Source organism: Pyrus communis, chromosome 17 (genome assembly GCF_963583255.1).
Source record: "Pyrus communis chromosome 17, drPyrComm1.1, whole genome shotgun sequence".
In the NCBI taxonomy this organism is placed as follows: Eukaryota; Viridiplantae; Streptophyta; class Magnoliopsida; order Rosales; family Rosaceae; genus Pyrus; species Pyrus communis.
Genome location: NC_084819.1, coordinates 1,379,559 through 1,393,973, shown reverse-complemented (window position 1 = coordinate 1,393,973; position 14,415 = coordinate 1,379,559). Strand labels below are relative to the sequence as shown.

Here is a 14,415-nt window from a genome sequence, read left to right as displayed (position 1 = left end):
GAGCGTATATATATGTTACACCCAGGCCTGTCGTACAGACCACCTTGAGTGGTTCCGACTCGTGGGCAGGTTCAGTTATAGAGTTGAGATTTGAGCTCTAGATGCAGCCGTACAGGTCACGTTAGGTGACTCGGGCTGCCAGATGTTATGACGTTGATATGATTTATACCTGGGCACTTACATTCATATTATGGCTTTGGCATGGCATATCTTGAGCATGTTTGGCATACCCTTGAGCATGTTTGGCATACCCTTGAGCATATTGGGCATATCTATACATACGTACATATGTTATTTTCTGGGAAGTATACAGGTTTTACGGCGAGGGGTTAGAATGTATTTTGCTAAATGGTTTTCAAAGAGCTTTGTTTTTGCCCACTCACACTTTTGTTTTGCGCCCCTCCAGGTTCTAGTTGCTTAGCCGTTGCGGTGGTTTCCTTTGAGGGTTCTCCGGCGTTCTGACAGACACTCCCTATTGTAGGGTCGCCTTCGGGCGTACTACTGTTGTCGTTTTTGTTTGGACTGCTTTAGACCTGCTCTGAATTTGTATCTCACTTACTAGCACTTATGTTAGTACCTTGTATGCTAGTTTTAATTATTCGTACTTTTATATTATTACCTTATTAGCTTCCGCACGTGCACATGGCTACGTCACCTTCGTGTGACGGCCAGCACGCTCCGATCTCGGTCGGGGTGTGTCAGTTTGGTATCAGAGCCTAGGTTTGGCAGTCCTGTGTCCTTGTGAGTATTCTAATGATTTTGGTGTCTTCTGTCAGAACTATGCCGCCTCGTCGGGAACCCCGTCGCTCTTCTGAGCCTAGTTTCCCCGATATTACTCAGTTGGGGGAAGCTTTTGCTACAGCCCTTCAGGCAGTGATGCGCCCTCCCCAGAGGACTCCTCTGGAGACTATGTACAATCTGAAGTTGGATAAGTTTAAGGGCAGTGAGGGGCATGAGGGCGCAGAGCGCTGGCTGGAACACATAGAGAAGACTTTCCGGGTGCTGCATAATCAGGAGAACTTGCCTATGGAGAGGTGGATCGAGACGACCGCATGGTTTCTGGATACGGAGTCGGCAGCTTGGTGGGAGCAGGAGCTTCGTAGGTTGACTCCGGATCAGAGGACTGATTGGAATGTTTTTACGGATTTGTTCAGGAGAAGGTATGTGCCCCCTGAGTACATCGATAGAAAGAAGCAGGAGTTTTCCGAGTTAAAACAGCGGAAGATGTCAGCGAATGAGTACTACCGTAAGTTTACGGACTTGTCTCGTTACCATCCTGATGTCGCTGGTAATCCGGCGGAGATGCTTCGTCTTTTCCGTTTGGGCACCAAGAAGAAGTGGCGTTCTATGGCGTCTACAGTCCACAGCGAGACTTACCGGGACTTCTATGAGATACTGTTGAGGATCGAGGATTCCGAGAATATGTCGAGCGATACTGATGAAGAGAAGGACGGCAATCAGAAGAAAGATGACAAAGGCAAAGGTCAGGCATCGTTCAGGCCCCGTCAGACTCAGAACTTCAAGAGAGGTGGAGCTAGTTCTAGTTCTTTGAGTGGTGGCTTCAGTGCCACGGGACAGGGTCGTGGGGGTAGATTTTCTGGTGGCGCTAGAGGCCAGAGGCAGGGCGATGGTGGGCGAGGTAGAGCCCCAGTTTGTCGTAGGTGTAACAACCGGCATTTCGGCGAGTGTAGACGTAGCAGCAACGGGTGCTTCACATGTGGACAGGTGGGACATAGAGCGGCGAATTGTCCCCAGGGTCAGCAGCAGTAGAAACCACAGCAGACCTTTATGCCACCGCCTGCACCACTCCAGCAGATCCAGGGTCCTAGTAGCTACGGCCAGACGGGTCGAGGTGGTGCTTACCACTATCAGGGTGATGATGTCCCTTATGCTCCGGGGCAGTATCAGTATCCTCAGGATCCCTATTCCCAGGGTGGCTATCCCCAGTATTCAGGCGGCTATATGCCGTATCCTTTAGCTCCAGCGGGTGGTTCACAGTGGTATCAAGGAGGACAGTATCAGCAGGGGGAGATTGCCACTAGCAGTGCAGGGTCTTCGAGACAGTCGGGCCAGCCCAGTCAGGGGCGTGGTGCTCAGGGACGCGGCGTTCAGGCGAGCAGAGGCCGCGGCGGGCGTCAGCAGGGACAGGGGCGTCTTCACAATATTTCTCTGCAGGACGCTCAGAACAACCCAGACTTGATTATGGGTACGTTGAACATTCTTGGTTGTTTTGCTAGAGTCTTAATTGATTGTGGAGCTACACATTCCGTAATTTCTCATACGTTTGCTCAAGCGACGCAACCTCGCCCCACACCTCTATGGTATGATTTAGAGTTTGTTATGCCTAGAGGAGAGAGTTGTGTTGTAGATTGTGTGTACCCAGGATGTCCAGTGATCGTAGAGGGTGTTGCTCTGTCAGCCGATCTTATCCCGTTAGATATTGTGGACTTTGATGTGATTCTGGGCACGGATTGGTTACATTTCTATCGTGCCAACATTGACTGTTACGGGAAAGTAGTTACGTTTCACCGACCTGGACTACCTGTGATTACTTTTGTGGGTGAGCAGAGTGGGGTGAGACATGGCGTTATTTCGGCGCTGCGAGCGAAAAAGTTGTTATCTAAAGGTTGTCAGGGGTATCTGGCTCACGTAGTGCTAGATGAAGCTGTTCCTAACAGAGTTGAGGATGTGAGGGTGGTCAGACATTTCCCTGATGTATTCCCCGAGGATTTACCTGGTTTACCCCCAGAGCGAGATGTGGAGTTCACCATTGAGTTGATTCCAGGTACAAATCCTATTTCTTTAACTCCTTATCGTATGGCTCCCGCGGAGTTGAGGGAATTGAAAGTTCAGCTGCAAGAGTTAGTGGACAAGGGATTTATCCAGCCTAGTACTTCGCCTTGGGGCGTTCCAGTGTTGTTTGTGAGGAAGAAGGATGGAACTTTGAGGCTGTGCATCGATTACCGGCAACTCAATCGGGTGACGATTAAAAACCGTTATCCATTGCCTCGTATCGATGATTTGTTCGATCAGCTGAGAGGTGCTTGTGTGTTCTCTAAGATAGACTTGAGGTCTGGTTACTATCAGCTGAAGATCAGTAGGGATGATGTCCCTAAGACGGCGTTCAGGACTCGTTACGGTCATTACGAGTTTCTGGTTATGCCATTTGGGTTGACGAATGCACCAGCCGCCTTTATGGATTTGATGAACCGAGTATTCCAGCCTTACTTGGATAGATTTGTCATTGTCTTCATCGACGATATTCTGGTGTATTCTAAGTCGAAGGCGGAGCATGTTCGACATCTTACTTTGGTGTTGAAGAGGTTGAGGGAACACCAGTTATATGCTAAGTTTAGCAAGTGCCAGTTCTGGTTAGACCAAGTTGCGTTCTTGGGGCACGTCATTTCTGCTCAGGGTATTCTGGTTGACCCTCAGAAGGTGGCAGCTGTAGAGAGTTGGGAGCAACCGCGAACCGTCACCGAGGTGAGAAGTTTCCTTGGTTTGGCGGGGTATTATCGGAGATTCGTTAAGGATTTTTCGGTGATTGCCTTACCACTGACGAGGTTAACGAGGAAGGATGTTAAATTTGAGTGGGATGATAGGTGTGAGCGGAGTTTCCAGCAGTTGAAGCATTGTCTCACTCATGCACCTGTTTTGGCACTCCCAGACGATAGTGGTGATTTCGAGGTTTATAGCGATGCTTCCTTGAATGGTCTGGGATGTGTATTGATGCAGCATGGTAGGGTGATTGCTTATGCTTCGCGGCAGTTGAAACCTCATGAGTCAAATTACCCTACACATGATTTGGAGTTGGCTGATATCATTTTTGCGTTGAAGTTGTGGAGGCACTATCTTTACGGAGAGAAGTGCAGGATCTTTACAGATCACAAGAGTCTCCAGTATCTCTTTACTCAGAAGGAACTTAATCTTCGTCAGCGGAGGTGGTTGGAGTTGCTCAGCGATTACGATTGCACGATTGATTATCATCCTGGTCGTGCGAACGTAGTGGCTGATGCACTTAGCAGGAAGTCACAGGGCCGTATTAATGCGTTGTGCGCTAGTCGTGCTCCTCTTTTGGTGGACTTGCGTGCTACGGGAGTAAGGCTAGAAGCCGAAGATCGAGAAGTGGCGCTACTTGCTAATTTCCAAGTTAGACCGATACTTGTCGATCGGGTGCTTGAAGCTCAGGTAGCTGATCGGGAGACACAAGAACTAATTCAAGCTCGAGAGCAAGGAAAGAGGCGAGACCTCAGAGTTCGTGATTCGGATGGCATGTTGATGCTAGAAGGTAGAATGTTCGTGCCTAATAGTGTGGAGTTGAAGAAAGAAATTCTCGATGAAGCACATATCTCGGCTTATGCCATGCATCCAGGAGCTACTAAAATGTATCATACCATTCGACCGTTTTATTATTGGCCGGGTATGAAGAGGGAGATAGCCGAGTATTTGAGCAGGTGTGCTGTGTGTCAGCAAGTTAAAGCAGAGAGGAAGAAGCCGTTTGGGTTGTTGCAGCCGCTTCCCGTTCCAGAGTGGAAATGGGAAAATATCACCATGGATTTTGTGTACAAGTTGCCGCGTACACAAAATGGCTTCGACGGCATTTGGGTGATCGTTGATCGGCTCACTAAGTCGGCTCATTTTATTCCAGTGAGAGAGAAGTATTCTTTGAGCCGTTTAGCGGAGTTGTTTATCTCGAAGGTGGTGAAGTATCATGGTGTCCCAGTGAGTATTGTTTCGGATCGAGATCCACGATTTACATCGAAGTTTTGGGTAGCTTTCCAGGAAGCTTTGGGCACGAGATTACTTTACAGTACGGCGTATCATCCACAGACAGACGGACAGTCAGAGATAACTATTCAGACTTTGGAGGATATGCTGCGAGCTTCGGTGTTGCAGTTTGGTGATGCTTGGCACCAGCGGTTGGATTTGATGGAATTTGCTTACAACAACAGTTTTCATTCGAGCATTGGCATGGCGCCATTTGAGGCCTTGTATGGCAGAGCTTGTCGCACACCGTTGTGTTGGTCAGAGGTTGGCGAAAGAGTTTTAGTGGGTCCAGAGATTGTCGAGGAGACTACTCAGAATGTTCAGGTGATTAAGTCTAACCTGAAAGCAGCCCAGGACAGGCAGAAGAGTCTAGCGGATCGGCATGCTACAGACAGAACATATGAGGTCGGAGATTGGGTATTTCTGAAGCTTTCACCGTGGAGAGGTGTTGTGCGGTTCGGAAAGAAGGGGAAGTTGAGTCCTAGGTACATCGGACCATACGTGGTCACAGAACGAGTTGGTGAGGTAGCTTACAGGTTGGAGTTGCCTCCGGAGTTGGCTAGAGTGCATAATGTTTTTCACGTGTCTATGCTCCGACACTATGTTGCTGATCCATCTCACGTGATACCTCCTCAACCGTTAGAGATTAATCCAGACTTGACGTATGACGAGGAACCGGTGACGATCATTGATTGGAAAGAGAAGGTCATGAGGAACAAGACGGTAAATTTGGTGAAGGTTTTGTGGAGGAACCATTCAGTTGAGGAAGCTACGTGGGAGACAGAAGACCAGATGAGGGATTTGTATCCTCGTTTGTTCTTTGGCCACTAGGGGCTGCTGCTTGTTGTTTTGAATTTCGGGACGAAATTCTTTTAAGGTGGGAAGGTTGTGACATCCCGTCCCGGGATTATTAAAAACGTACGCGTGAAATTACAATTTTGCCCCTAGTGTGTTTTTGTCACGTTGTGGAGTTGTTTTGTGTGTTGTGGCATGTGTTGGGCCACACACACACACACCTGCACACTCTCTGTCCTTCCCTTTCCCTCTGTCTCTCTCTCCCGTGCCTCTCTCTCTCTCCCCCGAGCTCCCACTTCCACTGTAAACGTACGGACACACACCAAGGACCATTATACCGTAGCAGATCGAGGAAACCAAGGGTGCAGTCGTGATCGTGAGGTCGAGGGGAGCACGAATATATCATTTTCAGGTAGGAACCTCAACGTTTTCACGTCGAATTCACAAGCTCCGATTTTTGTACTGTTTATGCAAAGTTTGTACATTAAGTTTTTGGGTTTTCTGAGCTCGTAGTTGTGTTTGTGAGGTTCCCAGGAGCGTCGGAGTAGCTCGTTGGACGAATTTGGACGTCGGGAAGGCCTGGTTCGAAGTTGGCCGAGTTTGGAGTTTTTGGACAGGTATAATCTCGTAGTTTTAGCCTTTAAAACTTGTTGGGACTTGTTCTACTAGCTCTAGGGTTGATTTTGGTGCAAGAAACGTGGAAAAAGGTGGAAAAACGAGTGAGAAATTATGAGTTGCAGGTTTTCCGGCGACGGTGCCGACGACGGCAATGGCGCCGGCGTCGGGGACTGAGTGGAGAAGGAGACGGAATATTCCGTCAGAGTTGACGGAATATTCCTGACGCCGTTAACGGCATCAGTTAGATTTAACGGAATATTCCGTCAGTTTAACGGAATATTCCTGACGGCGTCTGTTGACACCGTCAGTGTGCCTGGCACGTGGCCGCGCGTGGGGGCGCGTGCGGCGGAGGAAAATTATTTTTAAAATATGGTTGTGATCCTGAGGTTGTGTAGAGCACGTGGGTATATTCATTTGTCCATTTTGAGCAATGTATGAGAAGTTATTACGAGAAGTTAGTTATGTGCTTTAAAGTTAACGTTTTTATAGTTGTTTCGCATTTAGGTGACACGTACCCCGAGGACGAGCGTGCACACGCGAGACAGGGGGGCTACGACCCTTCTACATACCAGTGAGTGGGCTTTTGTTTTCCGTATATACCTATATACATTTATATTCCCAGAAATTGATTTAAAAAGGGTTATTTGCCTTATGCCATGCATGTTATTATTATCGTTTATGCATCATTGCACGCATTAGTAGTGGCATACATATATATATATGCATATTGGGTGCTGTGGACGCACAGGTAAGTGCCAGGTAAGTGGTATTCATATTTACTTTCAGCAGTAGTTTGAGAGACTTAAAGAGCTCATAACCTGCACCCCCGGTGTTAGAGCTCCCGCCCAGAGTAGGGCACAGTCCTTCACGTGATGTTCACTTCCCGCACCACACGTTCAGCTTGGATCCAAGTTAGGTGCATAGGCCTGTCGTACAGACCACATTAGGTGGTTCCGACTTGTAGGTGACCCGCGATTATTCGCACAGCCTTCACGTGATCGTAGCACTAGAGCGTATATATATGTTACACCCAGGCCTGTCGTACAGACCACCTTGAGTGGTTCCGACTCGTGGGCAGGTTCAGTTATAGAGTTGAGATTTGAGCTCTAGATGCAGCCGTACAGGTCACGTTAGGTGACTCGGGCTGCCAGATGTTATGACGTTGATATGATTTATACCTGGGCACTTACATTCATATTATGGCTTTGGCATGGCATATCTTGAGCATGTTTGGCATACCCTTGAGCATGTTTGGCATACCCTTGAGCATATTGGGCATATCTATACATACGTACATATGTTATTTTCTGGGAAGTATACAGGTTTTACGGCGAGGGGTTAGAATGTATTTTGCTAAATGGTTTTCAAAGAGCTTTGTTTTTGCCCACTCACACTTTTGTTTTGCGCCCCTCCAGGTTCTAGTTGCTTAGCCGTTGCGGTGGTTTCCTTTGAGGGTTCTCCGGCGTTCTGACAGACACTCCCTATTGTAGGGTCGCCTTCGGGCGTACTACTGTTGTCGTTTTTGTTTGGACTGCTTTAGACCTGCTCTGAATTTGTATCTCACTTACTAGCACTTATGTTAGTACCTTGTATGCTAGTTTTAATTATTCGTACTTTTATATTATTACCTTATTAGCTTCCGCACGTGCACATGGCTACGTCACCTTCGTGTGACGGCCAGCACGCTCCGATCTCGGTCGGGGTGTGTCAGTTATAACCAACCGAAATTCACTATTTTATTATTTTAAAATGTTATATTGATTAAAAATAAATAAATAAATAAACACATGGTTTAAAAAAAGATTTCACTCATGACCCAGTCGGATATAACCGACACGAACAAAGTAAAAAATCATCAAAAATGGAGCTAAAATAACCGTTAAATTGTGATTTTTCATTTATAACCGTCGAAAACTTTTGTCTGTTATCTAATCTCTGAACGTTTGTTTTTTGTGATTTTTGACGTGTGCAATCTTGGAGTGTGTACAAACAAGTTTGACGGTTAGATCATTGAAAAAAGTTTCATAGAATGTGTATCACGTCAAAACGGTAAATTAAATAAACACTTAAGAGTTAATGTTATACTTCCATTAAGTATAAAATAAGATTTTGTGGTATCCATTAGTGTAAATATTTTAAATTGAAGATCAAATTTATTCATTGCATTCTTATAGGGACGAGAAGTGTAGCTGTAAAAAATAATTGAAATCAGAGCTAAAATAACCGTTAAATTATGATTTTTCGTTTATAACCGTCGAAAACTTTTGCTCTGTTATCTAATCTCTGAATGTTTGTTTTTTTTTATTTTTTACGTATGCGATCTTAAAGTGTGTACAAATAAATTTGACGGTTAGATCATTGAAAAAAAGTTTCGTAGAATGTGTATCGCGTCAAAACAGTAGATTAAATAAACACTTAAGAGTTAATGTTTTACTTCCATTAAGTATAAAATAAGATTTTGTGGTATCCACTAGTGTAAATATTTTAAATTAAAGATCAAATTTATTCATTGCATTCTTATAGGATTGAGGAGTGTAGCTGTAAAAAAATCATTAAAATTGGAGCTAAAATAACCGTTAAATTGTGATTTTTCGTTTATAACCGTCCAAAACTTTTGTTTCATTACTTAATCTCTGAATGTTTTTTTTTTTTTTTTTTTTGTGATTTTTTACGTATGCGATCTTGTAGTATCTACAAACAAGTTTGACAATTAGATCATTGAAACTAGTTTCATAGAATGCATATCTCCGTTAAATTTGCCTAAATTTTTAAGTGGGAAAAGTAATTTGTGCTAAATTTTTATTTATGTTTTTCAAGTATTGATTGGACAATATTTAGTTTGTGTGATGACATTTTCATTGTACAATTATTTTTTTGTTTCTTTATTGCATATTTTACATGGGTTATTATCTATTAAACGAAACAATTATTTATTTAATTTTAAAAAACGGATTCTATTTAAATACATATTATTTATTTATTAAACCAAAAAATTATTATTTTATTTTTTAAAATCGTAACAAAATTTTGTGGTGGGGGTGAGGTGGGGGAATAAAAATTTTGAGAGAGAATTTAAAATTTTAGGAGGATTTTTACCGCCATTTTTTTCTAACTGACAGTAGTAAAAATTTTCTATTGGTTTATATTTTAAAAAATATTTTTGTTGGTTTTAACTAACAGTAATAAAATTTTTCAAAATAAAACCCCTCGATCTCTTCCTGCCTTCCCTTTTCCCCCTTCCTTCCCCCTTTTCTCCAAACGTCAAACCCGAAATAAGAATTCCTTCACATTTCTGCCCGTCGACTGCATCACCTATAATCTCCAGTCTCCAACTTCAGAAGATCGAGTCAAAGCGATAGAAATTACAAGATGACGGGAAGTGGAAGGGGGTCGAGGTTCTCACTCATGCTGCTCCCTCTGTTGATTTCTTTCTCCGTGCTGCCCTGCATATCTGTTGCTTACAAGCCAGGCGACATCGTCCCCATGAGCAAGATGGGCCTTTATCACTCTGTCCGTACACTCTGTCTAAAATATTTATTCAATTTCGGCTCAATTTTAATGGGTTTTGTTCAAATTTTAGTGGGTTTTGTTCAAATTTAATGGGTTCTGTTTAATTTTTAATGGGTTTTGTGCAATTTCGCGGTTTCAGATGAAAACCGAATGGCATATATGATCGGTCGATACTGCCCAACTTTTGCCGTGAATCGTGAGGTAAATATAGGGTTTATTTCTTGGTGATTTTACATTGGTAGTAAATTTTTTTTGTGTATAAATTTGTAGGTGTTAGTTCCTCTAGTGAAGTCGATGGGCTATACAGGAGCTGATGCTTATAAAATGTAAATATGTGGTTAGTAAATTTTTGTTGTGTATAAATTTGTAGATGTTAGTTTCTTCATTTCCTTCTCCTTCTCTTCGCTTCGACGAGGAAATCTATTAGTCTGAATTCTAGTAACCGTGACAGTTTTGGTGTGCCCATACAAATTCTTCCCTGTCAAACATGTTGTCGGATGAAGGATTTGAAACATAGGTTGAATATGGAAAATGCAGTGAATGCAGGGGATATGGAAAATGCAGAAAGTGCAGTGAATATGGAAAATGCAGAAAGTGGTTTATAATTTTTTTTATTATTAATATATTTTCTGTCAGTTTTATTCGACAAGAATGCTTTTATTTATTCATATTAATAAATTCTCTGTTGGTTTCAGTATTTTCTGTCGGTTTTAGCCGATATAAATGCTCTTATTTATTTATTATTAATATATTCTCTGTTGGTTATATCCGACACAATTTATGTCGGTTTTAGAGTATTTTCTGTTGGAAAATTCATTTCCTGACGTTGGCAATTCAATCGCTTATTATATCCACCACTGCATCCATTTTCTGTCGGATTTTACTTAAAATCCGACATTAATATACGTTTCTTGTCGGTTATCATAACGACGCTAATAAATAGTTTCGTAGTAGTGCACATGCACTCTAACATATATCTCTAGTGATTTAGGAACACATGCAGAAATAAATCTGGGAGATGCAGAAGGATAATGATTGTTGTTATTAGTATATATAATGCCACCAGAGAAGCAAGAAATATACGAAATCATGTTTGGCTGATCATTCATAACACAGACATGTGACCAAGTCAGACTTCCAGTTGAAAACAAACTCTCCTGTTTGTTATCAGTCCTTATCCAAGATGAAGTCTGTTAGGTCTTCTTTAAATTCAAATGTTTGTTACCTGTGTGTTTGTTATCTATGGTGTTTGAAATTCAAATGTGTTGATACCCAACGTGTAAATAGGGTTTTGAAAACATGTTGTAATCCTGATGTAATCTATACATTATAAATACACAGCTTCCATCAGTTTGATGGTGTGTGATTCAAGTGAAATATTTCCTAAGTGTTCTAAGTTTTACATGGTATGAGAGCCCTCTGTCTAACGACATAATGATCCTACAATTTTTTCCCAGCCCATTGCCTTCAACCATGTCTGACAACGACAACATCATCACTGTTGAAGTGTAAGCATTGTTGCAGATGGAATGAAGAATCGAAGGCCGAAGAATTTTGGTTTTCTGGATTTCTTAGCTCAAGTTGTTCATACTTTGTAATTGTTCTTAGTTGTAATAGACGGCTAGGATTAAAACAATTGTAATCGTTGGATGTATTGTCATAGCAGCTGAGGTGTTTAAGGCCATCTCTAACCTAAGGAGGGCCAAATGGTCATATTAGCCCTATAACCCTATAAGAAATTATATTTTAATGAACAATGTCAGGTCATATTTTATATCATCTCCAATCGAGGGGGCCAATGGGTCATAGGCCAAACGTAGTCCTTTGACAAAAAAATCATTTCCAACCGAGGGAGCCAAAGGGCCATAAGCCAAACATAATTAATATATATTTTATTATTTTAATTGAATTGATATGGTTAATTAAATTAAACTACCATATTAAAATAAGGTTTTTGAACATATTTTGATTGTCACTTGTCTCTAAATGAATAAGCCTCCGGATTTCTTATCTTTATATAATCTCAATAATTTTTCTAACAGGATTTCGGGTCACACGTGTCGTTAACATGAGTAATTCTCCATATTTCTTATCTTTATGTAATCTCAATAATTTTTCGGATAGAACTTCGAGTGACACATGTCACTAAAGTGAGTAACTCTCCAAATTTCTTATCTTTATGTAATCATAATAATTTTTCAGATAGGATTTTGAGTGCCACGTGTCAAGATGTAATTGGTTGTGTAAATTTTAGATAGGATTCTTATCTACGTGACATTTCTTATCTTCAACTTCCAATGTTAATAAATTGGCTGGATATTGGGGTAGAATTCACACATCTTCATCTTTGCCCTCTCCAATATCTCTCTCAATTCAAGTTTGTGATGAATTCTAACTTTGGATCCTCTTTGCATTCCAACTGGGGGTCCTCATCCAATTTTGAATTGGAAGATAAATGGGCGCAAATGAGGCGAGAAGATGAGGAGTTCGATGAAGAAGATGAAGCATGGTGCAACACAACATATATGGTAGCAATGGTTGGGGTCATGGCTTGTGAGGAAACTGAAGAACAACCTCAATGGGGTGGCTCTGTTGTTGGTCGCTCTTACAAACCATGAAATAGAGAGATTGCTTATCAGACTTTGATGAACTACTTCAACTCCAACTCGGTGTACACAGAAGAGAATTTCAGACATCGCTTCCAAATGAGGCATCATGTCTTTAAGCGTTTACTTCATGATGTCCAACATGTCAATCCATACTTTCGACACAAGATGGATAGAGCAGGCCGCCCTCGTTTCTCACCTCACCAAAAGGTTACTATTGCACTTCGAATGCTTGACTATGTCTTCCCAATTGATGCGATGGATGATACATATGGTATGTTTGAGTTTACATGCCTTGATAATCTTGCTGAATTCTGTCACATACCGTCACACAATTGTTTAGATTTACAAAGAGGAGTATCTCCATGAACCAAATCAAGCAGATTTGGCTCGGCTCTTTCGTAAAACTGAAGATCGTGGATTTCCAACATGATAGGGTCATTAGATTGCATGCATTGGCAGTGGAAGAACTGTCCCACCAGATGGCAAGGAGGATATAGCGGAAGATTGAGAAAGCCAACTATTGTGTTGGAGGCAGTTGCCTCATTTAACACATGGATCTGACATGCTTTCTTTGGAGTTCCAGGATCCCAAAATGACACTACAGTACTCGAGCGTTCACCCTCTTTAATAACCTGACGGAGGGTAAATCACCTCAACTTGACTACTACATCAACGAGCGTCAATACAATATGGGGTATTACCTGGCAGATGACATCTACCCAAAATGGGACACTTGTCCAAGCAATTGCAAACCTTGTGGATGACGCCTAAAGGTGGTTTACCTTACACCAAGAGGCGTACTAGAAAGATGTTGAGAGAGCTTGTGGTATTCTACAAGCACAATGAAAGATCATTAAGGAACTGACAAGAGGGTGAAGTCGAGATGAATTGAACTTTCATCATGATGTTGTGTATCATATTACACAACATAATTGTGGAGGATGAGCGAGATGGTTATATTGATGGAGAGTCTGATGACGACCAAGAAGATCCAAATAGGTCAAGGAGGGCTCGTGCGAAAATATATGATGGGTTTAATTTATCTTTGGATCCAAGAACTGGTAATATCTCTTTAAACGAGTACATGAGGTGTCATAGGATGATACGTTCGCGTGCCACAAACAAGTACCTACAATAGGATCTTGTTGCACATCTTTGGGCTAAAAGAACAATGGAGTAGGCGTTTAAGTTTTACGTTGTTAAATGTTTTGTTTAATGTTGTTTAAATTTCATGTTGTTTAAGTTTGAATAACTCCCCCAAGTGGTACTAGGGTGGAGATTGTGTTGCTTAATGTTGTTTAAGTTTCATATTGTTAAATATTGTTTAACTTCAATTTAACGACTCAAATATTAAAGAGTACAACAACTTAAATTTAGAGATTCAACAACTTCAATATAAAGATTCAACAACTTAAATTTAAAAACTACAACTTAAATTTAAAGACTACAACTTCAATTTAAAGACTACAACCACTTAAATTTAAAAACTACAACTTAAATATTAAAGACTACAATAACTTAAATTTAAAGACCATAATCATCATCTTCATCCCCCATTGTAGGAGCATAGTTGGATATAAACAACTCCCGTCTGGCCATAATTTCTCTCTTTTTACTATCAAAATATGCCTTACTCATTGGAGTGTACGCCAAAGTGTTCCTTTGCATGTTCCTATCATCCATCTCTTCTTGTATTTGTTTTGCCCGTTCTTCGTGCCTATGCTTCCTTTCTTCCGCCGCAATGGCATTTTGCTCTGCCATTAATCGCAATGAGGACGCCATTTCCTCTCGAATGGCTAAATCCTCCTTTGCCTTGCCCTTTTCCTTCAATTTTAGGGCCTTGTTTCATCCCATAGTTCTTGGTATGGAAGATTGACCCGGAAACGGATTTTCTACCCTTATTTCTTGAATGATAGGAGATCCTTGTTCATCCCCAACTACATTTGTGGAAACATTTCCGAACACCGGTGTAGGACCAAATCTTTCTTAAGGTAGATCTTCAAATAACACTCACCCTTTACAAATTTCCTAACAACTGTGATGACCAAAGGGTTTTTTCATGTCCTCCATATACAATTTCACCGATTGGCGTACCTAGAAAATATAATTACAAAAA

The 14,415-nt window shown here is 41.8% G+C and overlaps 1 long non-coding RNA gene across 1 annotated transcript; it reads left to right on the top strand.

Annotated features, from left to right (window-relative positions):
* Positions 1-9,382: 9,382 nt before the first annotated feature.
* On the top strand, positions 9,383-10,384 carry LOC137723542 (uncharacterized). The gene is made up of 3 exons (XR_011066936.1): positions 9,383-9,690; positions 9,830-9,891; positions 9,961-10,384. It is a non-coding gene; the product is annotated as an uncharacterized lncRNA (long non-coding RNA).
* Positions 10,385-14,415: the final 4,031 nt, after the last annotated feature.